The sequence below is a fragment of the Chelonia mydas genome, chromosome 9 (assembly GCF_015237465.2).
Source record: "Chelonia mydas isolate rCheMyd1 chromosome 9, rCheMyd1.pri.v2, whole genome shotgun sequence".
Classification (NCBI taxonomy): Eukaryota; Metazoa; Chordata; order Testudines; family Cheloniidae; genus Chelonia; species Chelonia mydas.
Window position 1 is genome coordinate 61,346,625 of NC_057855.1, and position 24,828 is coordinate 61,371,452.

The window sequence follows — 24,828 nt, forward strand, 5'->3', positions numbered from 1 at the left end:
GAGGTGCAGCTTGTGCGTAGCCAGGCCTCGTATGTTGTGTATAGTTAGTAAACACGGTTATTTGGGACCCAACCTGGCCCTGTGATTTCTTCATGGTGTTTGCGTTGGGTAAGGAAAAAAAACCCTACACATGCACACAACAGAGGGCTACTGGGAACAGGTCAGACTCTCACCAGAGATATACAGATATATGCTTCTGACAGTATATAGGTTTCAGAGTAACAGCCGTGTTAGTCTGTATTCGCAAAAAGAAAAGGAGTACTTGTGGCCTTAGAGACTTAGTCACCTTAGAGACTAACCAATTTATTTGAGCATAAGCTTTCGTGAGCTACAGCTTATGCTCAAATAAATTGGTTAGTCTCTAAGGTGCCACAAGTACTCCTTTTCTTTTTGACAGTATATAGGTTTCCTGAGCGGCTTAGCTAGGCTGCAGCCTCAATATCGTGTGTGTGTTTTAGTCTACGAAATGCCCTGGAGGTACTGGTTTGGGCCCATCTCTGGTGATGATGGTCTCACAATACTGCATAAACATGGGAATGTGCTCTACACCCACATTGGAGACTCCATGCTCAAGAGTGGACATCCAGATTGCAAACTGGCCCATGCCCCCTAAATCCTCATATATGAAGAGACAAAACTCCAGCTTCTGTTGGGTGAAGTTGCCATAATCCATGGCACTCAGATGAGGGTAAAAGAGAACAGACTTTAGTCCCCTGGTCTTTCCGAGGTTGAATTTGGGCTTCCGTAAGATGTAAGTCATTCAGGGCCCTTGTGCTGGCCCTCAGCGGCGGGAGAATTTCACCCCTAGAGCTTGTATTTCATCACTGCCAGAATGCAAGTGTTCCTAATGCTTACAAAACAAAACGGAGCAGACCCCAGCCCCAGCCCCACCTCTGTCACAGAAGTACAAAGCCACCTGGGTTTATTTTCCCGCTGGGAAATTTGCATCTAACAAATCCCTCTCTGGATCCCTTCAAAAGCACACTGCTTCCCCCAGCTCCCTTCTGCACCACATCTACAGTCACCAAACCAGTCCGATCACTCCGGGAATTCGCTTTGAAAAGAGAGTCAGGGAGGGAATGTAAACCCGCACACCTGTGCGGCCTTGTGCAATAAGGAGCAGCAATATTGAGGGGCCAAGAGGGGTCAGAGTGGAAGGGAAGCTAAGCCAGCAGCCTGCCAATGAACAGTTCGGGCTGCAGACAGCACAGAGGTCTACAAGCAAAAACTCAATCTTCTAGATCCTCAACTGATGCAAATCAACTCTAAGCCCAGCTGTGTGTTGGCTGAGCATTGGATCCCAAGGGAACAGAAGACCCTCCAGTCCCTGAACACCAGTGAAGTATCTGTAGCCGCAAAGGCCAGCCTGTAGTTAGTGTGAAATCCTGGGAACAGTGAATTAGTAGAAGCAGCAGAAGCAGGATTCATGTAGTCGTAATACAAAAGCATGAGCAATATACTGTGAGTATACCATTCACCCAGACGTACTGTTACACCTGGTGCTGCACAATCACACAAGAAGACACAGCCTGTGCCCTGAAAAGCTTCCAATCTAATTAGAAACAGGATGCAGGCAGCAAGTAAGAGTGAAAGCAAAGTGCCATGGTGAAATGACATTGAGGTGAGTGAGGAGGCTGAAGGTGTGTGTGACGGGGTAATCCTGAATCGGAAGTACTGTTAGATAAAAACAAACAATGATTTATTAATTGACAGGTTGACTGAAATCGGAGCTCCCTGATTGCCATTAGACCCAGCCATTGTTGGGGTCAGACCAGCAGTGGGTGTTCTGAAGGAGGCGAGGGTAGTGGCTGTCAGGATCAGCTCAGGAAAGAGATTCTGGTGCATGGATGGAGATACAGAGACATCCCTGAGGGAAGGAGACAGACATTTGGAAATAGCATCACTGGTGGAGCACAGGGGGACACCGCGATAAGAGACAAAAATGGCTGAGGAGGAAGGGGCAGAGCTGTAGCAGGCCCTCAAGATGTGGACAAGACTCTGGAATCTGATGCTGTGGGAGACAGGTGGAGAGCTGGTAAGAGGAGGTAGCATGGTGTAGTTTTAATTTTTAAAACAGTGAGAGTAATTAACCATGAGAACAACTCACCGAGGGGCCTACTGGATTCTCCGTCACTGACCATTTTTAAATCTAGATTGGCTGTTTGTCTAAAAGATTCTCTCTGGGAATTATTTTGGGGCAGATCTCTGGCCTGTGTTGTACAGGGGATCAGACTAGATGACCACAATGGCCCCTTCTGGCCTTGGAATCTATGATCTGAGAGACAACCCACGCAGCTCCGTGCAAACTTCCTTGGTAGGTTAAGGCTAGCAGGGTTCACCACCTCACGCTGACTAGCACAGGTAGCATTGTCAGCCTTTGTTGTAACAGGAGCTACTGGCAAGGGCTCTGCTTAGTGGCTGGGATCCAGGAGACATAACAGTTGTTAGCAAGTATATAGCTCAGAGCTCAGCTCCCCATGACAATGAGTGCCTGGGGCTTATGAGAGGAACGAAACCACAGCTCACTGTGTTTTAACCCATTATATGCCACATTTCCTGCTTCCTAAAGAGTCGACTGGGTCTTGGGGCAAAATTTTCAAAAGTCCTTAATGGCTTAAGGCCCAGATCCTCCGAGGTTTTTGGGTACCTAACGCTCACTGAAATCAAATACGTTTGGTACATTTGGGGATCTGGGCCAAAGAACCTTAGTCCCATTTTCAAAAATGATGTGGGTGCTTAGGAGCTAGGGACCACTGAAAGTCAAATCAAAGGCAACAGCAAGTGTGTAGCCGAAGCCCATAGGACTCTAGATGTGTCAGGGACCTTTCCTCTCCAAGTTGCTGACCAAGAACTTGGCACAAGCAAAGAAGAAACCAAAGAATTCATCCCAGAAGATGGTGGGACAGGACTTTGGTCCATGCTGTGAGGATGCCCATGCTATGCTGCCACAATCCATAAAGTGCAGTTATGCGCCTCGTTCTCAAGAGTCAGCCCTTGGGTTTGACGTGCTCCCAGGAGCCTAGGACATAACCTCAGGCTTGCTGATTTCAATGCGTCAGCCACAGGACACCATATGCACAACCTGGCAAGGACCAGGGCACAGCTGGTGCACAGTCCTGTATTTTATGGCAGTGGGTTCCGGACGCCCACGGTCCCAACACACGTTAGCTCTTACTGCCATGCGGAAATGGTAGCCCTCGAAGCAGCACCTCCCATGGGTCACAAAGAGGAGGTACCATCAAGTGGAAGTAGCTGGGAGTGACGCAAGGAACTGATGGCACAGCAATTCCTAAAGGGCTTGGGTGTCCACCAGTCCGTTGGTAGCACACGTTAGCCCAGGATCAACACGCATTTTACAAGGATTCAGCAGGTAAGGCTGAAATTTTCAAAGCTGTCTAAGAGCTCTGGATGTCCAATCCCCACGAAAACGATGGTTTAAACGTCAGCTTCCTAGTGCCCTCTGAGACAGATAAGTATTATCACTACCACAGTACAGAGAGGGAAAGCAAAGGTGTAGAAAGAGGAAGTGATTCACAGTGAGCCAGTGATGGTTACAGAACCCAGGTGTCCTGATCCCTGGTCCCCTGCTCTAACCAGTAGCCTGAGCTTCCAAATTATTTGCCCGTGATAATTTGGACAGTCAGCGGCACAGCTGAGAGTGGAGATCCAGGATCCTGCCTCCCATGCATGTGCTCTAACCTTTAAGCCAGGGGTGGGCAAACGACATCCCTTTTAAGCTGGCCCGCGAATTCCCACTGGGGAGCGGGGTCTGGGGCTTGACCCGCTCCGGCACTCCAGCCGGGGCTCCGGGTTGGGGGCTGCACCATGCAGCTCCTGGAAGCCGCAACATGGCCCCGCTCTGCGGGGCAGGATCGGGGGCTACACCACGCAGCTCCCGGAAGCAGCCGCATAGCCCCACTCTGGCGCTAGCAGGGCTGGGGGCCGCTCCACACAGGAGAAGGGACATGCCACTGCTTCCGGGAGCCACTTGAGGTAAGCACCAGTCGGAGCCTGCACCCCTGAGCCTCTCCCCACGCCCCAACCCCCTGCCCTGCCCTGATCCCCCTCCTACTCTCCAAACCTGTCCATCCCAGCATGGAGTACCCTCCTGTACCCCAAACCTATCATTCCCAGCCCCACCCTAGAGCCTGCACCCCCAGCCAGAACCTGCACCCCTGCCCTGATCCCCCTCCCACCCTCCAAACCCCTTGGTCTCAGCCCAGAGCACCCTCCTATACCCCAAACTCCTCATCCCCAGCCCCAACCCAGAGCCTGCACCCCCAGCAAGAGCCCTCACCCCCTCCCGCACCCAATTTTGTGAGCATTCATGGCCCGCCATACAATTTCTATTCCCCAATGTGGCCCTCAGGCCAAAAAGTTTGCCCACCCCTGCTCTAAGCTATGATCTTCTACAGCTAAGATGGGGTCCGTCCACCAGCAGCCTCTGACATTACATCCTCACTGGTTCTGGTCAGTGCCAGAGGAATTGTGGTCAACATATGAACATTTTATGAAGAACAATTGGGTCTGTGACAGCAAAAAGCAGCAGGCATATTCTGGGTGCCTGTGCGCTACAGGAAAAATACAGGGACATGTCTAGGCAAGCATCAATGGGGAGAAACCAGCAGCCAGGCATGAGAACGACTGATCCAGCTGCCTCCAAAACCCCTGCGTTGCACAATAACGATTTCCCAGCATGCGAATGGTTAATTCCGAGCATCTCATGCCATCGGAATGTGCTGGTTACTTCTTTCACCTATTGCCTCCTGCGTGAGGTGTATCCGCCCAGCTGGTTTCTCATGGAAACAATTCTTTAAAAGCAGTGAAGCTGCAAAACATCTACATGACATTTCACTCTGCTGGACATCCCATTCATCACAGCAGTCCTGAACCCACCTGGTACCAGCCACTAATGGCCAAGCAAAACCATCCTGCCTCAACAGTCACCACCCTTCCATTCCTCCATCTCCATTCTTTTACTGCAGGTCTTTCTCCAGCCTACCCGCTATCTGCCTCTCTTTTTTCCTGTCCTGGATGTAATCTGTATGTTCACTTGTGTTGCTTTTCTGTTGCGTCCCCCCCCCCCCTTTACTATTTTCACATCATTTTCTCTGCTTCTGCCTACGTATTTTTGCTTCAGCTTGTCTATACACAAGTTATGTCAGCTTAAAGTATACCATTATAGTTCGAGTGGTACAATCCCCCTACTATGGATACAGTTATATTATACAAAAGCAGTTTAGCTACTCGCATACAGGAAGGGGATTAAGCTATAAAGTATACCAATATAACTGTGTCCCCACTGGTGATTGTACCACTATAATCAGACACGTTTATTAAGTAAAAAACCCTCACACCCCTAATTGAAATAGTTCTACCAGTACAAAGCCTGTGTTTAGAAGAGGCCTTATGGCCTGGACTACATGGGCATGTTTTTTTTTAATCTAACCTAAGATGTGAATTTAAACCAATATAATTAGACCATGTGGATGTTCACACCACAATGTGTGTGGCACATGACATAACCCATGTAGATAAGACCTTAGTAGTTTGGCAGTGGGAGGGGGGAATTTGGGTGATTAGGGAATTTTGTAGAAATTTCTGGGAAATTCTCCGTCCCCCACACTTCTCAAAATTCCTTCCACAATTTGATGGCCTTGGTTGGCACCCTGGTTAAGTAGCAGGTAAATTATGTTCCATTTATTTCAATCCGGCCTCTGAAGGATTTCTGCCCATGGCACATGGGGGCAGGTGTCCCGTGACTGGCATAGCTGTGAGAGTTCTATTGCACGTCAGCCCTGACAGGCATTGGCTGGCGGGGGTATATATGGGATCCAGGACTGAGGTAGCAGGGGGCGCACTAGGTTAGGACAGAGCTGTGTGCGGGGATCCCAGGACTGGCACCGCAGGGGAGGTTAGACTGCATGTCGGGACTGGGATGCACAGGCAGAACCACATGGGGAAAGCTTTCTGAGCAACAGTATGAAATTCACCTGGCTTTTGCCATTGTTATTAGTCACTCGCCTTTGTAAGCATTACATTCACCTTTACCCCACCCACAATCAGTCTTCTCTGTTCCTTTTAGATATGGGGAGGAACTGAGCGCTTCCCCAGTTAGCCAGGGGCCTGGCCAACACGGCATGAATCAGCATCCCTTTGGCAAGCTGTAGGTGTTAGCTGTATTTGTACAGTGGGAAATGACTGTACAGTACCTCGCACCAGCAAAAAACGAGATCGAGCTTTTCGAATGCTTTGCTTTGGTTTGGTTTTCACTGCTCCTTGCCACCTCCCAGCTGCCAATCATCCACCCAGCATTGGAGACAAAGGGTGAGCGAACACGGCTCCTCTGGACTCCAGTGGGAGGCAAGCAAGGAGTGGTGAAGGTTTGTGCATAGTATAGGAATTAAATATATGAGAGATGCTTAAAGGTGCTGTCAAAATCTGATAGACAGAAACAGACAGCCAGATTAGGGAGGTGTGAGGAGCGACTCCAGAGCAAAGGCTGGAACAGATAACCAAGGAAAATGATGGATTCTCCATCACTTGGATTTTTCAGATCCAGACTGGAGGCCTTTCTGGAAGAGATCCATGGGTGGAATTCTCTGACCTGTGCTATGCAGGAGGCCAGAGTAGATGGTCTAAGTGTCCTTTCTGGCCTTAAAAATCTATGACTTTGCACTTAGGCTGGGGTTCTCAACAGGGTCTGAGGGAATTAGCCACCTAAATCCCATTGAAATTTCAGTGGTGTCTGGGCGGCTAATTCTCTTAAGCATCACTGAAATCCCCAGCCTTAAAAGGAAACTCAGATCCCTCTGCTTCATACTTTTGGTTATGTTTTCTCTTCAGACCCAGCACAAGAGCACAGCAGGGATCCCCAGGACTTTAGCATGTGTTTGTTATAGGCATTACTAACTTCTGCAAAGGAGTCATTTCCAAAACGGGGCCCTTGTGGGTACGTCTACGCTACAGAAAGCCCAACAACCAACCAACCAATCAACCGCCACAAGTCACAGAACCCAGGTCTGCAGACGCAGGCTCATGCTACGGTGCTAAAAATAGCCATGAGACGTTCCCGCTGGGGCTGGAGCCCAGGCTCTGAGACCCTCCCCCCTCACCCAGTTTCAGAGCCCAAATGAGAACATCTACACTGCTACTCTTAGCCCCCTCATGCAAGCCAGAATCTGTAGATCTCTGAGACTCGCTGCTGGGGGATTTTTTGTTTTCAGTGAGGGGGATTCCCAAACCTGAGCCATTCTTTTTAGGTCACAAATCTGAGGAACTGTCCCAGATTGAGGTGTCATTAGAGGAGGTTTCGGAACACACTGATAAACTAAACACTAATAAGTCACCAGGACAAGATGGTATTCACCCAAGAGTTCCGAAGGAACTCAAATATGAAATTGCAGAGCTACTAACTGTGGTATGTAACCTATCACTTAAATCAACTTCTGTATCAGGTGACTGGAGGATAGCTAATCTAACACCAAATTTTAAAAAAAGGCTCCAGGATTCCCGGCAATTACAGGCTGGTAAGCCTGACCGGGAAAATTGGTTGAAACTATAGTAAAGAACAGAATTGCTAGACATGTAGATGAACACGATTTGTTGAGGAAGAGACAACACTCTGTAAAGGGAAATCATGCTTCACCAATCTATTTGAACTCTTTGAGGAGGCAGGTCAACAAACATGTGGACAAGGGGTGATCTAGTGGATAGAATGTACTTAGACTTTCAGAAAGCCTTTGACAATGTCCCTCACCAAAGGCTCTTAAGCAAAGTAAGCTGTCACGGGATAAGAGGGAAGGTCCTCTCATGCATTAGTAACTGATTAAAAGATAGGAAACAAAGGGAAGGAATAAATGGTCAGTTTTCAGAATGGAGAGAGGGAAATAGTAGTATCCTCCAGGGGTCTGTACTGGGACAAGTTCTATTCAACATATTCATAAATGATCTGGTAGAAGGGGTAAACAGTGAGGTGGCAAAATTTGCAGAAGATACAAAACCACTCCAGATAGTTAAATCCAAAGCAGACTGCGAAGATTTACAAAGGGATTTCACAAAACTGTGTGACTGAGCAACAGAATAGAATGGCAGATGAAATTCAATGTTGATAAATGCAAAATAATGTACATTGGAAAACACTATCACAACCATACAAATAAAATGATGGGGTCTAAATTTGCTGTTACCACTCAAGAAAGATCTTGGAGTCATTGTGGGTAGTTCTCTGAAAACATCCACTCAATGTGCAGCAACAGACAAAAAAAGCAAACAGAATGTTAGGGAATCATAAAAAAAGGGATAGATAATACAGAAAATATCATAATGACTCTATATAAATCCATGGTAATCCCACCTCTTCAATTCTACATGCAAATCTGGTTGCCCAATGTCAAAAAAAGATACATTACAATTGGAAAAGGAACAGAGGAGGACAACAAAAATGATTACAGGTCTGGAACAGCTTCCGTATGAGGAGAGATTAAAAAGATTGGGACTTTTCAAATTGGAAAATGGACGACTAAGAGAGGAATATGATCGTGGTCTATAAAATCTTGACTGGTGTGGAGACAGTGAATAAGGAAATGTCATTTACTCCATCACATAACACAAGAAGTAGGTGTCACGCAATAAAATGAATAGGCAGCAGGTTTAAAACAAAACAAAGGAAGTATTTCTTCACACAATGCACAGTCAACCTGTAGAACTTGTTGCCAGGAGATATTGTGAAGGCCAAGACTATAACAGGGTTCAAAAAAGAACTAGATAAATTCATGGAGGATAGGTCCATCAATGGCTATTAGCCAGGACAGTCAGGCATGCAACCCCATGCTCTGAGCATCCCTAGCCTCTGTTTGCCAGAAGCTGGGCATGGATGACAGGGGATAGATCACTCAATGACTGCCTGTTCTGTTCATTCCCTCTGAAGCACCTGGCATTGGCCACTGTCGGAAGACAGGATACTGGGCTAGATGGACCATTGGTCTGACCCAGTATGGCTGTTTACTTACACACACACACACACACACACACACAGCCATAGGCTGAGCGCATTAGTGGCTTTTCCCATCTGACACCTGAACATAAAGAAACTTCTAATAATAAGCATGAAAAAAATGGTTATAAAATATAATTTGGAATGGGCTGGAAGCACAAAAGTTAGAGTGCTTTGATCTGACCCCCGCTCCCAGAGGCAGACCCCCACATAGTTTGGGATCCAAACCCAAAAGGGCTCTAATTTTCCAGATCCTGGTTTTGATACAGTCCAAAACTGGAAATCTCACAGGAACTGCTACTGAAGTTTCAGCTCTGTGAAACCCAAACATTGGGCCAAACCTCAGACTAAACCCAACCCAGATCCAGCTCTTTCTGAGCCCATCTATACCTGCCATCCAAGGATCTCAAAGCAGTTGTGTCGATATTAATGAACTGAGCCTCACAATCTACTAGTCTAATAATATTATGCACATTTGAGGAAACTGAGGCAAGAGAGGTTGCTCAAGGTTACACAGTGAATTGGTGGAAGAGTCCAGAACAGAATCCAGGCAGGGAATCACAGAAGTGTAGGACTGGACGGGACCTTGAGAGGTCATCTAGTCCAGTCCCCTGCACTCAGGGAAGGCCTATGTAATAACTAGATCTTCCCTGATAGGTGTTTGTCTAAACTGTTCTTAAAAATCTCCAATGACGGAGATTCCACAGCCTCTCTAGGCAACTTATTTCAGTGCTTAACTGCCCTGACAGTTGGGAAATTTTTCCTAATGTCCAACCTAAACCTCCATTGCTGCGATTTAAGCCCATTGCTTCTTGTCCTAACCTCATTGGTTAACAAGAACAATATTTCACCCTCCTCCTTGTAACAATCTTTTATGCACTTGAAAACGGTTATGTCCACACTCAGTCTTCTCTTCTCCAGACTAAACAAACCCAATTTTTTTCAATCTTCCTCATAGGTCACGTTGTCTTGACCTTTAAACATTGTTGTTGCTCTTCTCTGGACTTTCTCCAATTTGTCCACATCTTTCCTGACATGTGGTGCCTAAAACTGGACATAATACTTCAGTTGAAGCCTAATCCGTGCAGAGTAGAGTGGAAGAATTACTTCTCATGTCTTGCTTACAACACTCCTGCTAATACATCCCAGAATGATGTTTGCTTTGTTTGCAACAGAGTTACACTGTTGACTCATATTTGGCTTGTGATCTGCTAGAACCCCCAGATCCCTTTCCACAGTACTCCTTCCTAGGCAGTCATTTCCCATTGTGTATGTGTGCAACTGACTGTTCCTTCCTAAGTGGAGGACTTTGCATTTGTCCTTATTGAATTTCATTCTATTTACTTCAGACCATTTCTCCAGTTTGTTCAGATCATTTTGAAATTTAATTCTCTCCTCCAAAGCACTTGCAACCCTTCCCAGTTTGGTGTCATCTGCTAACTTTATAAGTGTACTCTCTATGCCATTATCAGGGCCAGCTCTACCGTTTTTGCCGCCCCAAGCAGGATGTCTGAAGACAGAAGCTGCTGCCGAACTGCCACCACAGCAGCCAGAAGAGTAAAACTGCCACCAAATTGCCACCGTGGCAGCCTGCAGAGTTAATCTGCTGCCGAATTGCCGCTGCCGTGGAAAGACGAGTGCTGCCCTGACGGCACACGGACTGCCGCTCCTTTCACAATGCCGCCCCAAGCACCTGCTGGGAACGCAGGTGCCTGGAGCCGGCCCTGGCCATTATCAATATCTACAGAAATTATTTAGAACAGAACTGGACCTAGGACCAAAGCCTGCAGGATCGCCTCTCAACATGCCCTTCCAGCTTGACTGGGCACTATATTTGCCTTTTCCAGTCCTCTGGAATCTCTCCCATCTTCCATGACTTTCAAGATAATTGCTACGGCTCAGATCTTCTCAGTCAGCTCTTTGAGTAGCTAGGATATATTTAATCAGGATCTGCTGACTTAAAAACGTCTAATTTGTTTGGCTAATTTGTGTAAGTAATTTTTAACTTGTTCTTTCCCTATTTTAGCCTCCAATGCTACCTCATTTTCACTGCTGTGCACTATGTGAGACGCCCGATCGCTAATAACCTTTTTGGTAAAAACAAAAAATCATTTAGCATATTGCCATTTCCACATTTTCTGTGGACAGAAAATGTGGACATGGCAGAAATGCTAAATGACTTTTGAGTAACGGGCCTACGCTATCCTTGGTCGTCTTCCTGCTTCTAATGTAGTTTCAGGATGTTTTCTTGTCACCCTTTATGTCTCTAGCTAATTTGAGCTCATTTTGTGCCATGGCCTTTCTAATTTTGTCCCTACATGTTTGTGGTGTTTTTTATATTCTTCCCTCATAATCTGACCTAGTTTCCATTTTCTATAGGACTCTCTTTGAGTTTCAGATTGTTGAAGATCTCCAGGTTAAGCCAGGGTGGTCTCTTGCCATACTTCCGATCTTTCCTATGCTCTTTGCCCAGGGCCAGCTCCAGTGTTTTTACAGCCCCAAGTGGCAAAAACAAAACAAAACAAAAAAAAACCCTTGCCACAAAACACAGAGGCGGAGTGATGGTGCAGCCGCCGAGTTGCCACAGGTGACTGAAGAAAAGTCGCGTCCCCGCTGCCGAATTGCCGCCGAGCGCAAAATGCGCTGTGACGGAGCAGCCAACAAATTCCCGCCACCACCGAGGACGGATTGCCACCCCAGAGCCCGACCTCCTGCCGCCCCTTTACATTTGCCGCCCCAGGCACCTGCTTGGTTCGCTGGTGCTTGGAGCCTGCCCTGTCTTTGCCAACTCTCTCAACCCATTTTTCCTCTTAGACTTGCTTCCCATGGGAGCTTACTTACCAATTCCCTGAGTTTGCTGAAGTCTGCCTTCTTGAAATCCATTATCTTTATTCTGCTGCTTTCCCTCCCACCATTCCTTGGAATCAGGAACTCTATCATTACATGATCACTTTCACCCAACCTGCCTTCCACTTTCAAATGCTCAGCCAGTTCCTGCCAGTTTGTCAAAATCCTCTCCCCTAATTGCTTTCTCTACCTTCTGAACTAAAGAATTGTCTCCAGAACCTTCCAAGAACTTGTCAGATACTCTGTGCCCTGCTGTGTTATTTTCCCCACAGATGTGTGGGTAGTTGACGCCCCCATCCTGTGTCCCAATCCTCTACTCTAACCGCCAGACACCACTGACTCTAAAGCTGGAACCTACCTGACTGTCAGCTCCCGTGCAAGTGCTGTCTGGAGTCAGGGCCCTAGCAGCAGAAGGTTCAAGGGCTGCTTGGCAGGAATGCAACAACTTGTTTACACTGTTGGCTTTCCACAAGCAGATTTCTTTCCTCGGGGCATCTTGCTTGATAAAGATTTCAGGGAGAGGTAAGTTAGTAAATGTAAAAGCAGGGAGGGTCCCTTCCGGAGTCATGTGACAGGGATGGGGATAGTGAGGAGATAGTTGGGGCTACCCAGCCATTTTGTGTGTAATATTAGTAAGATTAAAGTGACTTCTAAATTCCTTGATGTAGCTTAAGCAATACCTATTATTGCTAATCACATTTACTGTGGAAGTGCCTAAGGTCCAACCAAGAATGGGCCCCATTGTGCTAGGTGCTCTACAAACAATGAGTAGCAGATGGCTCCTGCTCTAAAGAGCTTAAAATTTAAATAGGACAGGCAGTAGGTGGGGGAAAAGAGACCCACCTATCCATCCCCATACCTTCCCCTCTATTGATCCATCTTCTCTGGTTAAGATATCTTCAGGTTAAGATATCTATCTAGAGCTCCATCCACATACACAGCCTTCCATCTATCCATCCTCATACACACCCTTCTCTCGCAAGCCAGCCATTCTCAGACACACACCCCCCTCTCGCCATCATGCCTAGAGTCTGGAGACCTGATTCTCTAGTTCCTGTGTCACCCCTTGCAGAGATAGTTACACTTGTGAAGAGGCAGGGTAGAAGGGACGTATTGTGCTGCCAAATCAGAATTGCCCAGTCATTGATACTGGTGTAAGAGATGGACTAGTGCTGGTGGAAAGCTATGAAGAATCAGATGCTATCACCTCTGTTTAATCTAGGTGCTTATGTTGCCTTCATGAGTACAGAGTCAGAGTTGCTCCCAAGAATTGAAATATACAAATAATAATCTCTCTCCCTCTCCCTTCCCAGCCTGCAGGAGAAAAACCCTAATTAATTTATAGGCAATTGAAAATTGTGTATTTATTGTGTGTTTGCAGGGCAGAGTTTGTCGAGGGAAAGCCTCGTCAAACAGATGAGCCTTGCATCTAGTCCTGACTTTGGGAAGCAGCTTGTCTAGTGAACAGAGGACAAGACCAGGAGCCAAGCATGCTTGACTTCCAACCTGGCCACTGATTTCCTGTGTGCTGTCCATCTGCCCAGGCCATGCTAGGAAGGGGATCTCATGCTAATTATATCAAGCTGTGAAGCTGCCTGTGTAACATGATACAGTGTTATCTGCAGTGTGGTGTAACCGTGTCAGTCCCAGGATATTAGAGAGACCAAATGGGTGAGGAGATCTCTTTTATTGAGCCAGTTTCGATTGGTGAGAGAGACAGCTTACACAGTGTGTCAATAACGCACGAAAGAACTGATCATATATGTTATGTGTAAGGTTTCATGTGCCCAGGTTTCAAGTGGCTGATTGAACTGGTTGAGTGCTTCTGACTGTGAAGGTAAAGGGCCCCTGGCGCCAGGGTTGCCAGATGTAGCAGCTACATCACGGTATCCCCTTGGGAGATCATTGGGACTCCCATGGCCCGCTGCTGCATGCCACAGTGACTGGAAGTGATAAATCACCTGGAAACTCTGACAACACGCTGCATGATTCCCAGTCTCTGCCCATCACTCCCAGTCCCCACCCCCATCCACTGCAGCTGTCCCAGTTAGAACTGTGCAAACAACAAATTTTTGGTTTGCTGGAAGTTAATTCCAAACTAAAGTGGGGTGGGGGATTTGTTTCAAGACGAACAAAAAAAGGAAATATTTCAAACTTTTTAGAGAATTGCAGAGTTGGAAATAAAATATTTTGATTTCAAGCTGCTTTTTTTTTTTACTTCAATAAAATTAAAGTTAATTTTGAAACAAAAAGTCATCCCACACTGAAAAATCAAAATGTTTCCTTTTTTTTTTTAAAAAAAAAAAAAAAGGTTTTTTCCAACCAAAACAATTTGGCAAAATCACCACAAATTCCTTAAATGTTTCAGTGTCATTGAATCTGTGTTTTTTGCTGGGAAAAGTTTTGGTAGAATAATTGCACCGCACTCTAGTCCCAGCCTCTGCCCTGCCTTCTCCCCGGACACTAGCTTTGTGATAGGCCTGAGTGGGAAGGGAGACCAGGACTTGGAGGTCTGGGTAGATGGTGTTCATGTACAAAGGGAGAGTTGGGGTATCTAAAGACCCCATTTCTCCAACCCCAGTAAGTTAAACCTATTTCTCCTCTTGCCTCCTGCTTGTTCCATGGCTTCTTGACTGCCACAGAAGAGATCAACACTAGGTTAACCTGTAACATCAGCTTGCACTCCCTACACTGTGTCCTTTTGCGGTTAACCAAACGTACATAGTACACAGCTTCCTTTGCACTACTGCTAAGACTAGGTTTCCTGCTGTGCATTCCTCCCCTTGCATATAGGACAGCCCATCTCAAAAGAAAATCAAAAGCACTTACACAAAGTGCACCTCAGCCACACAAGAGCATACAATGTGTCATCTCCACTCAGGTTAGAGGAGCTACAGGTTCCACAAGTGAATTGTATCAGACACACTATGGCCAAGAGAGCCACTTACTCTGCATGTGAAACTTAGCAGCTGCAAGGGCTGTGCACTCTGCATGCACAATACATCATCCATGCTGCAGCCATGACAATCCTGGCTTCCATCTTTGACCTCGATGGACAAGGTAAGGAGCAGGGTGATGGTTTGGCTCTGTGGTCCGCTCATTCTGATTGACGTGTTTCATGATTGAAAAATCACATCCTCATTTTGAGATGGTTCCATCTGACACAGTGAGCAGGAGCAACCTGATGGGCTGACTGCCCAACAACAGGTTGCTGGATTTTGTTTTAAATTGTAGCACAGCTTCAGCTTTAAGGGTTTGAATCTACAAGAGAAATTGACCAGCATAGCTATTCCAGAATAAAATATGCCACTCTAGCTATTCCAGAATAGCTTCCTATGCAGACACTCTATTCTAAAATAAAAGTGGACTTTGTTCTGGAATAAAATAGTTTCTATTCCAGAACTGAGTATGCATACGGAGGAGTTATGCCAGAAGAGCTATAACAGAATACTTAGGCTAATCAACCCCACCCCCCACATGCACACCCTTCAACTCCATGTAGATAAAGCCTAAGAACGAGAAACCAGAATGTCCCTCACTCTGCATTTCCAATCTGTCCCTTGCAGTGATAAACCGAGCTGGCTCCAGGATCTGGGATGGAATGAAAGTACAATAGACTGCGGTTTCCCCGCCCTCTGTGGGTTAGCGTAAAAGGAGCTAAGTCCTTTCCCAAGAACATATCAAGTGATGAATGACTAATGAAAGGTGCTATAAATAAACAGGCCACTCACAGAGTGACGCACGAGGGGCACGGATGCCGATGTATATGAGTCAGCAAACATCCGCTTAAGAGGATGCCATCTCCTGGGAAGGAAAGCAGTTTTTTGAACCCTGGCCTTAACTTCCTCCTGTAGGCATCTCGGTGTGAGGAGGTTATCTGAAACCATGATAAACCGCACCTGAGGAGCCTTCGCAAAGTCATTTCCTCACGCCAAGCCTCGGTTTCCCCATCTGTAAAGTGGGGATAGAGGGTCAAATTTTCAGAAGTGCCTAAGTGACTTAGAAGGCTAAGACCCAGATCCCCAAAGGTATTTAGGTGCCTAACTCTCACTGAATTCACACCTAAATACCTTTAAATATCTGGCCCTAAACCACTTTTGGAAAAATGGCAGTTAGTGATTTAGAATCCTTAGTCCTTTTCAAAATTTGACCCAGGGCTTGTCTACATGGCACAGCCATGCACAGCGCAGGGCTGTAAACTATTGTGCAATGCTTTAGAGCGCTCTACAACTGCCCCGTGTAGACCTCACTGATATGCTCTAAAAGATACCTAGTGCACATTGATGTAGTCCCATTTGAAGCAGTTCTAATTAATGCATATTAGGAACCTTTTAGAGTGCGCCAGCAGGGTCTCCACAGGGCAGGTAGAGTGCAACACGTCAGAGCAACTTGCACCCTTCTGATATGCATTGCCGTAGCATGGAGACAAGCCGCCAGTAACACTTTCCTACATCACAGGGAATATGGCTCACTGATGTTAGCAAAGTGCTTTGAGATCCTCAGCTGGAAAATGCTAGGAGTACAATACATTATAACGGACTCTCTTGGTCACCACTGAAAAGACCTGGCTCTCAGAGGGCAACATTGCACAGTGCGGGCCAGTCAGACTTAAAAGGGTGAGGAGGTGTTTGGTTAATGCACTGGACTGAGTCTCAGGAAATCAGGATTCAATTTGCCTATGGCCAGTTCTCCCAAGGGCTCTGTGCTGCATAGCTTCCATGGAGCCCCTTGGAAAAGCCTTCCACAATGGAGCATTTAAAAAAAAAAAAAAAAACCTCAGCCAAACTTCTTTTGCGTCAATAAAACCCTTTTGTTCCACCCTCAATGAAACTTTCGGTTTCTGTTTAATTTTAACCTTTAATTTTTTTTTTTTTAAACAAAATTGAAGTAAAATTCAAAACAAAAAGTTTTGCAAATCAAAAGATTAAAATGTTTCATTTTGAAAGTGTAAAAACAAAATGTTTCGGCTTTTTCAGATTTTATTTGCAGGACGGAAGGGGAGGAGGGAGAGAAACAATTGGGCGAATTTGACATACATTTGCAAGACCTTTCAGCTGACCCAAATCTGCATTTTTGTTGGAACAAAGTTGCATCTGAAAAATTTTTGCCCAGCTCTGGAGGCATTCTGGGACAGGCCCTGTCTCTACCTCTTTGTTTGTACAGCACCTGGCACAACAGGCCCCAATCTCAGTTGGGGCCTTAAGTGCCATTGAAAATATCAAAAAACAAGGACAATGGGACAGCTACTGCTTTATGCATAGGTGGGGTGATTGATGTTGGCACCAGCATCCCAGGAGTTTGGAGATCCCTACATTGCCTCCTTTCCCATCTCACCACACCACACCGGCCTCCAGCCGATGGCACACGAAGGCTCCTTTATGCAACAGAGCCATTAATCTGATTATTGCTTCCTGTCTCAGTGGCATCCCAGCCCTGCTAGGTAAATAACACTGAGCAGTGACACATGCCAGAGTTCTGAAGCCACGCTCCATCTAGGATGTGCTTAACGGATAGTTTTACATCATAGTTTTAAAAAGATTAACTAATGGTGCAGGGGAAAGAGGCCAACACCTTTCCCAAACAGCAGGGCCTTATCTCACTCACCAGCTAGCAGTGCCGTGGGCTTCCCACTTCCAGTACAGTAGCTCCTCACTTAAAGTCATCCCGGTTAACATTGTTTCGTTATTAGGTTGCTGATCTATTAGAGAACATACTTGTTTAAAGTCATGCAATATTCCATTATAAGGTTGTTTGGCTTGTTCCATTCCGCTCACTCAGCGCTCCTGCTGGGGAGTGGGTCAGGGTGCGGGGATTTACCCCATTCCACCCACCTTGAATTCCAGCCAGGGAGTAGGCAAGCCCCCGACCCCGCTCCGTGGCAGGAGCGCCGGGTGGGTGGAACGGGGCAAGCTCCCACCCCCCGACCCCGCTCCGCGGGTGGAAAGCCAGATGGGTGGAGCAGGGCAAGCCCCTGCGTCCTGTCGCTGCTCCCCAGCAGGAGTGCCAGGCAGGCGGAGCAGGGCAAGCCCCAGCGCCCTAACCCCACTAGACCCCTGCCTCAACCAAGCTTCACAATCATCATTGGGGAGTCCAGTATTAAACTGTTTGTTTAAAATTATTTAAAAAACTTATACTGTACATGTATATAATGTCTTTTGTCTGGCAAAAAAAATTTCCCTGGAACCTAGACCCACCCCTCCCGGCCCAATTTACATTAATTCTTATGGGGAAATTGGATTCGCTTAACATAGTTTTGCTTAAAGTAGCATTTTTCAGGAACCAAACTACAATGTTAAGGGAGGAGTTACTGTACTGCGAACACATGGGGATCAGCAGCGAGATGCAAGAAAGGCGTCGGAGGAGTGCTGCCAGCTAGGATGCACTAGCTGCAACGCCCATCTGCAACGTGCAAGCCACCGTGCACAGAGGGACGGGGTTGTGGTGACGGGGAAAGGAGACCTGACTGAAAAGGCAGTGAAGTACTGCCCACCAATGAGAAAAGGGGCCATTCTAATAGGTGTACATCGGGCCTAATCCCATCGCCACTGAAGCCAACGGAAGCCTCTATAGAGGAGCGGGCCCTGGATCAGGCCCTCAAAAGTAAAACAGCCAGGGTAGATCCCTACTCCCCGTCCCACATGGTACAGCCCAGCGATGTACATGTGCCGCAGTGGCTGAAGAGATGAGGGGTGAGTCTAACTTCCAGGGCTCACCTGCGAGCAGACACCATGGAATGGTGGCTCCCAGTGCAAGATTCCTCCCTGCCCAGGGTCAAGTGTGGTTCACTCCTGCTACATTACATTGACCTCCATAGAGCCGCTTCTCACAGCCTGAGCTGCAAACGGGTGTGTGTGGAGGGCAGGGATGGCGCGCTGCGAATGGGTGACCATCCCAGGCAATGGGAGCCAGCATTTCTGGTGGTGAGACTCCATCAGCTGCCCACATTTGCATGCCCAGCTCCTGATGGCAAATGAAGGTCAAGCCAATGGAGGCGCTAATCCTGTAACAACCGACGATCATAATAATACTGCACAGAGGCCCCAAGCCTGATTGTGCTAGGTGCTGCAAGCCCCTGCCTTGATGACCCAGTGATCTAACAACGGCACTCTGAGGGCCAGATTTGCACAAGCACTCAACAGACCATGTGCTGAGCTCACATAAGAATCTGGCTGCTTATTCCCATCTACAGCAGCCCTAGGGTCACCTGAGGGCAGAATTTAGCACTGGGCTCCTGGGTGTTGGGTATTACCTAGCCAGTTCCATGCAGATCGATTCAGAAGAGGCGATCTGTGAGCTACAGCCAGACAGAGTACAGTGTATTCACTGAGTATGCCCTGCGTTTATGAGCCAGCAGGCTTCTGATTGGTTGGGATTGTAATCCCTCAATAGCAACGTCAGTATTGAGCCATCCAATTGGATGCTGCATGTCCCACTTGGTATAGCAGCGGGTAAAGCAAAATACATTTTTTGCTTTGACAAAAATCTTAACCAATCCAAACACACCCCAAATGGCCCTCTCTACTACCCCTGCACTGAGCGTGAAGGGAAATCAGACCTTGCTTCTCCTAATTTTGCCTTAAGCGGTGCTCAGTCTTTACAAGGGGCCTTCTACCCTGGAAAAGTATTACCACTTTCATTTTACAAATGGTGAAATCAAGGCATGGGGGGGTAGCAACTTGCCCAAGGTGATCCAGCAAATCTGCGGCAGAACTGAATTACAATGCAATCCTGCAGCTCAGAAATGTGCTCAACCTGCTTAGACTAATGCCGCCCCAAGTTCAATGGATAATATTTTCTAATGATGATCTGGCAAAATCGGTATGAGCTTGAACTCCAGCAGACCGTGCAAGAGCTTGAACTCCAGCAGACCGCGAATTCCTTACCTGCATCATCACCACCCAAAAATCTTTTGCATCCTCTCCCTCCCCATGCCCCCATCCCAGCTTGCTTGGAGGATCAGTGACTCCTGGGGTGAAGAATTCAAATCAATGGGCTGTCTTGACAAAATGCAAAGGACCATCTGCTATGCAGCACTCCAGCATTGCCTGCCGCAAGCTAAACATCAGGGAGATGATACAAAACAGGTCTGGTTCTTGGAAAACTTCAATACTGTAGGAAACTGGGATTGCCCTGGGAGAACTGAACTCCCCTGGCAAAGACCTGTGAGCAGGACAGGACTCAGATTCCAGAGCGATGAGTGCAGTAGAAATATCTCCAGTAGATTACGTAGATCAATCTTTTCCTTTTACTCACTTTCTTTTCCCCGGGCCTTATGATGTTTGCATGGCAACACCTGCAGTAAACAGCTTACACTGTCACGGAGCATTTCAGGCTGAAGGGCCAAAAAAGACTTTCCAGGATCACTGAACTGCAGCCACCTCTTGTAGCCTCTGAGCACCTGCCAACAGCTCGGGATGGGCCATGAAGAATGCCCTAGTCAGTTGACACCACTGGATATAGATCAGTAGAATGCAAATGCCCAACTGGACTGTGACAAGGACAGAAAGAGTTTGGGAGAGATTTTCCAAAGGGCTGAGGAGATTTAGGAGCTCCAGTCCCATCATCTCCTAAACATGGAGCTCCTAAATCTATTAGGTGCTTTTGAAAATGTCCCTCTGTCCATCATGAGAGGGTGAGGGAAGGGATGGTAACATTTTCAAAAGTGCCCAAGTAACTTAGGAGCTTAAGTTCCATTTTCACAGTGACATAGGCACTTTGGAGCCAGATTGTTACTGGTACGGAGGCACCTAAAGATACAGGTGGTGGGATGTCAATTGATAACAGTGGGAGGTAGGTGCCTGAGGATCTGGTCCCTAAGGGTACATCTACATTGCAATAAAAATCTCACATGGCCAAGCCTCAGAGCACAGGTCAATTGACTTGGGCTGTGGGGCTATAAAAGTGCAGTGCAGATGTTTGGGCTCAGGCTGGAGCCTGGGCTCTGAGACCCTCCCTGCCTCATGGGTTTTCAGAGCCCGGGCTCCAGCTCCATTCTGAACATTTTCGCTGCCGTTTTTAGCCCTGCAGCCTGAGCCCCGCACCTGAGTCAGTTGACCTGGGCAAGTCATGGCCGTGCCATGGGTCTTTTATTGCACCGTGAACACACCAATCTACCCAGGGTCTAAGTTGTCTGTTTCCTGCATCAGCAGAACACCTCCCAGCGCCATGCCAGGGCACGTATTCATCATTGCTTCAGGGGAAACACTGCCCCTCTCTAAATCCCCAGACCCGTTCCTAGCGCTGTCTAAGAACTGAGCACTATTTCTCCATGCACAAAGAGCAGCCCTGTCCCTTCAGCCTGAATGGCTTTTATTAGAGATGCAAGGAAAACAGGCAAACACAGAATAACCAAATTAATGTGTCTCATAGGAAGGGCAGAGGAGAGCACACCAACGATTGGCCCATCTAGCCCAGTACCTGGCTCTGAGCAAAGTGCAAAAACCCCTTTAATGGATCATTATGAGCTAGCCTGCCCATAGGGGCCATTCCTCCCTACCCCCAAACAGCTAATGGCAGGTTTAGGTCCTAAAACAGGAGGGATTTTATCCTGTCTAATTTAATTGCAGCTGTCATTCATCAAAAGGGCCCCTCCTTGTTTGAGGCCTACTAAACTCTATTCTTGTGGCTCTGAGCCATGCCAGATCCTTTCCCTGGGAGACAACAGTTCATTTGGAACCATTGATGAGTAGCTGAAGTTATTCCCTGCCCTGTGCATCATTCACACTTACCTGCATATTTCACCTGCCCTCATACTTCCCTTTTCCTTAGCTCAGGGAGGTCGTCATGTTCAAGACCAGAAGGGACAACCAGATCATCCAGGCTGACCTCCCGCATGTCCCAGTAGCCTTGAACTGAGCCCAGGAACCCAGGTGAGACTAAAGCATCCAGCCTGCAAGAGACTGCTCTGTGCCTCAAGAAGAGAACAGAAGGGGTCCAGGGGCACTGCCTGCACCTCTGAATAAATATAATCCACGTTCTCCCAGCCCTGATCCTCAGGGGAACCCCATCCCATTAAACATTCTTCGTCTGCAGCATGCTGCAATTGCTCCATTGAACAAAATGGCAGCTGCCTGTACAGACAGAGAACAAAGTCATCTAGTCCAGTCCCCTGCACTCATGGCAGGACTAAGTATTATCTAGACCATCCCTGACAGGTGTTTGTCTAACCTGCTCTTAAAAATCCCCAATGATGGAGATTCCACCACCTCCCTAGGCAATTTATTCCCATGGTTAACCACCCTGACAGTTAGGAAGTTTTTCTTAATGTCCAACCTAAACCACCCTTTCTGCAATTTAAGGCCCTTGCTTCTTGCCCTATCCTCAGAGGTGAAGAAGAGCAATTTTTCTTTCACCTCCTTGTAACAATGTTTTATGTACTTGAAAACTGTTATCATGTCCCCTCTCAGTCTTCTCTTCTCCAGACTAAACAAACCCAATTTTTTTCAATCTTTCCTCACTGGGCATGTTTTCGAGACCTTTAATCATTTTTGTTGCTCTTCTCTGGACTTTCTCCACTTTGTCCACATCTTTCCTGAAATGTGGCGCCCAGAACTGGACACAATGGTCCAGTTAAGGCTGTATCAGCGCAGAGTAGAGCGGAAGAATTACTTCTCATGTCTTACTTACAACACTCCTGCTAATACATCCCAGAATGATGTTTGCTTTTTTTGCAATAGTGTTACACTGTTGACTCATATTTAGCTTGTAATCCACTATGACCCCCAGGGGCACTGTGCCACTTGGACACAGTGCCACGTCCTATAGCAGCCTGGGACATTCTCACAGGCCTCCCAGATAGGTGCCAGACAAGCGCTTCCCTGCTTAACTTAGGAGCTTTGATGAGAGCACCGAGGAGGTACATTTGCATGGCACAGCATTGCAGCCTGGCCCCAGCTGGCCACTCCCCAGGCTGCTGTGTAAGACCCATGTGCTCTTAAGCTTCCCTTGACCTCAGTAGGGTGCAGTGCTTTCTCTCATCTGAGTCTCTCTGGCACACTTCCCAGGGACAGGCTCTTTGCTGTTACCCCTTCATGGAAATGGGCCCCATGCCCCAGCTACCTTAGAGCCTCCCAGGACCAGCACTGGCCCCCCCGCCCCCAAACCTGACTCCTCATTAATACAAGCACACCCTTTCCCAGAGCTCCACCCTTGTGGGTGCTCTGGGTTTGTAGTTAACTCTTTGGGGAGACACGAAAGGGAAAGCAAACAGATACACCGGCTTTGCTAACTCTTACTTTAGATAAGAGTTCTATAGCTCTAAACATAAACACCCTCTACACCATTCACTGCCTCAGTTTCCTCACCACACCAGAGCATCCTCTGGCCTTACGCCAAAGTCTTCCAGGGCATCCAAGATCCTTCTCCTGCAGCTCACAGCTTCCTCTCCATATCACTGAGTGAGCCTCTCTCTCCCACCCAGGTCAGCTGTTTATGGCCTTGGCTGGCCCCACAGTCAGAACAGTCCCCTATGCTACAAAAGCTTGCCTTTTCTGTTCCGCTCTCATGTCCTACCAGTCCCTCAAGTTTATAAGCTCTACCACTAACAGCTGGTTCTTTTGCTCTGTTACTGTGGAAATTCCACTGCTCCAAACCCCTAGCCTCCTGCAAGGAAGCTAGAGAAAACTGGCTTCCTTCAGCCATCCCATTGTTCTGCCCAGTCAGGTCTATTCACCAGCTGATAGCCCTTAAGGACTGTCAGTTGTAGGCACCAACACAAAGAGCACGAGGCAGTGCACAGCAGAGGAGAGTCATAAGGCCTAGGCATATGGACAGTTGATAAAATCCAGGTGGAATTCATCAGTTGTCCACAGCCTGATTCCCCAAATCACCACACAGCCAGCAAACATGCCGCTTTCTGGCTGATTGATTTTCCAGCCACCCCCCTCACTTTGGCTTGGCTCTTGAGCTTTGCAGTCTCTCTCTGACGTGTTTCATACCCAACCAAGCACCATATGATTTTTACAAGCCAGTCTTTGGCAGCAACTTCCAGCAAATCCCACCACCGGCCTCATGCCCAATTTGATGTCAACAGAGCTGCTTATTTTGTCTCTTGCCACCTTCCCCTAGCAGGGTTATGAGCCAAATGTCAAGTATAGTGGGAGAGGGCAAGGTGCGATGGGTACCCAGCCCTTAGGTTAGCATTCTGCCCCCGCCTCCCCGGCCCAGCTGAATCGGTAGAGGCTGCAATTGTCCAGGGACAGCTGAGGTGCAGAATGGGCAGCCCGTTCGAGGGGGCAGAGTAAAGGCTAGCAGGATGACATCTTAGATAAAGGCAAGGAAATACTTCCAGGGAGACAATTACATTGTAAGCTGCAGGGACTGACTCTTTCATTACATGTCTGCGCAGCACGTCCTAGTACAATGGGGCCCTGAGCTGTGCTGGGGGCTCCTAGGAGCCCCCATTTCCCTTGCCTGTCCTCCTCCTCTCCCTCCAGCTCTAGCCCCTCCCCCTTCCATGGATTCAGTAAAACAGGGCTGTGCAAGATCTCCCCACCTGTTCTGCATCTAGTGCTGTTACTACTTTGGTGGGAAAGTCCCCGTCTGGCAAGGTATTTCGGTGCCTAACACCCACTGAATTCCTTGGGCCAGGGACCTTGTGTTTGTGCACGTCGGTACAGTGTCTAGCACGCTGGTGACTTGACACACCGTGATAATAATGGTGCAGCTGATGAGGCTCCTTTATATGTGCCTCAAATGGCAGCATTTTTCATCAGAGATCTTTATCTCCCCACTGACCCTGTATGAGCCGTGAATCAGGCACAATCTCTTTTGCTTTAAATGCAGTCCCCACCACCCTCCTTTACTCCTCTCCTGGGGGCTCTTGACTTCTGGGGTCAGTACATTAGCTATGTGGCTACATCGAGTTTTGTCCGTGTCTGTATGATCATTTGGCTGCAAGTCCTCGTTGCCTCCTGCAGTCCAGTGGTGTGAAGGCCGGTTGATCCAGCAGCACTTAAATACCTATTCCCCTATTAAGACTCATTGAT

At 47.5% G+C, this 24,828-nt stretch overlaps 1 protein-coding gene across 3 annotated transcripts in view; it reads right to left on the reverse strand.

Annotated features, from left to right (window-relative positions):
• The window catches only part of LOC102931475 (Krueppel-like factor 5), a 75,507-nt gene extending 52,203 nt beyond the window's left edge, over positions 1-23,304 (reverse strand). Inside the window, exon 1 of one of the 3 annotated variants that reach the window (XM_007063948.4) lies at positions 23,146-23,304. The gene's annotated coding sequence lies outside the window, so the exon portion shown is untranslated. The remainder of the gene's footprint in view (positions 1-23,145) is intronic. The other 2 variants (XM_043522090.1, XM_043522089.1) reach the window with 2 other exon arrangements.
• Between the last annotated feature and the right edge of the window lie 1,524 nt (positions 23,305-24,828).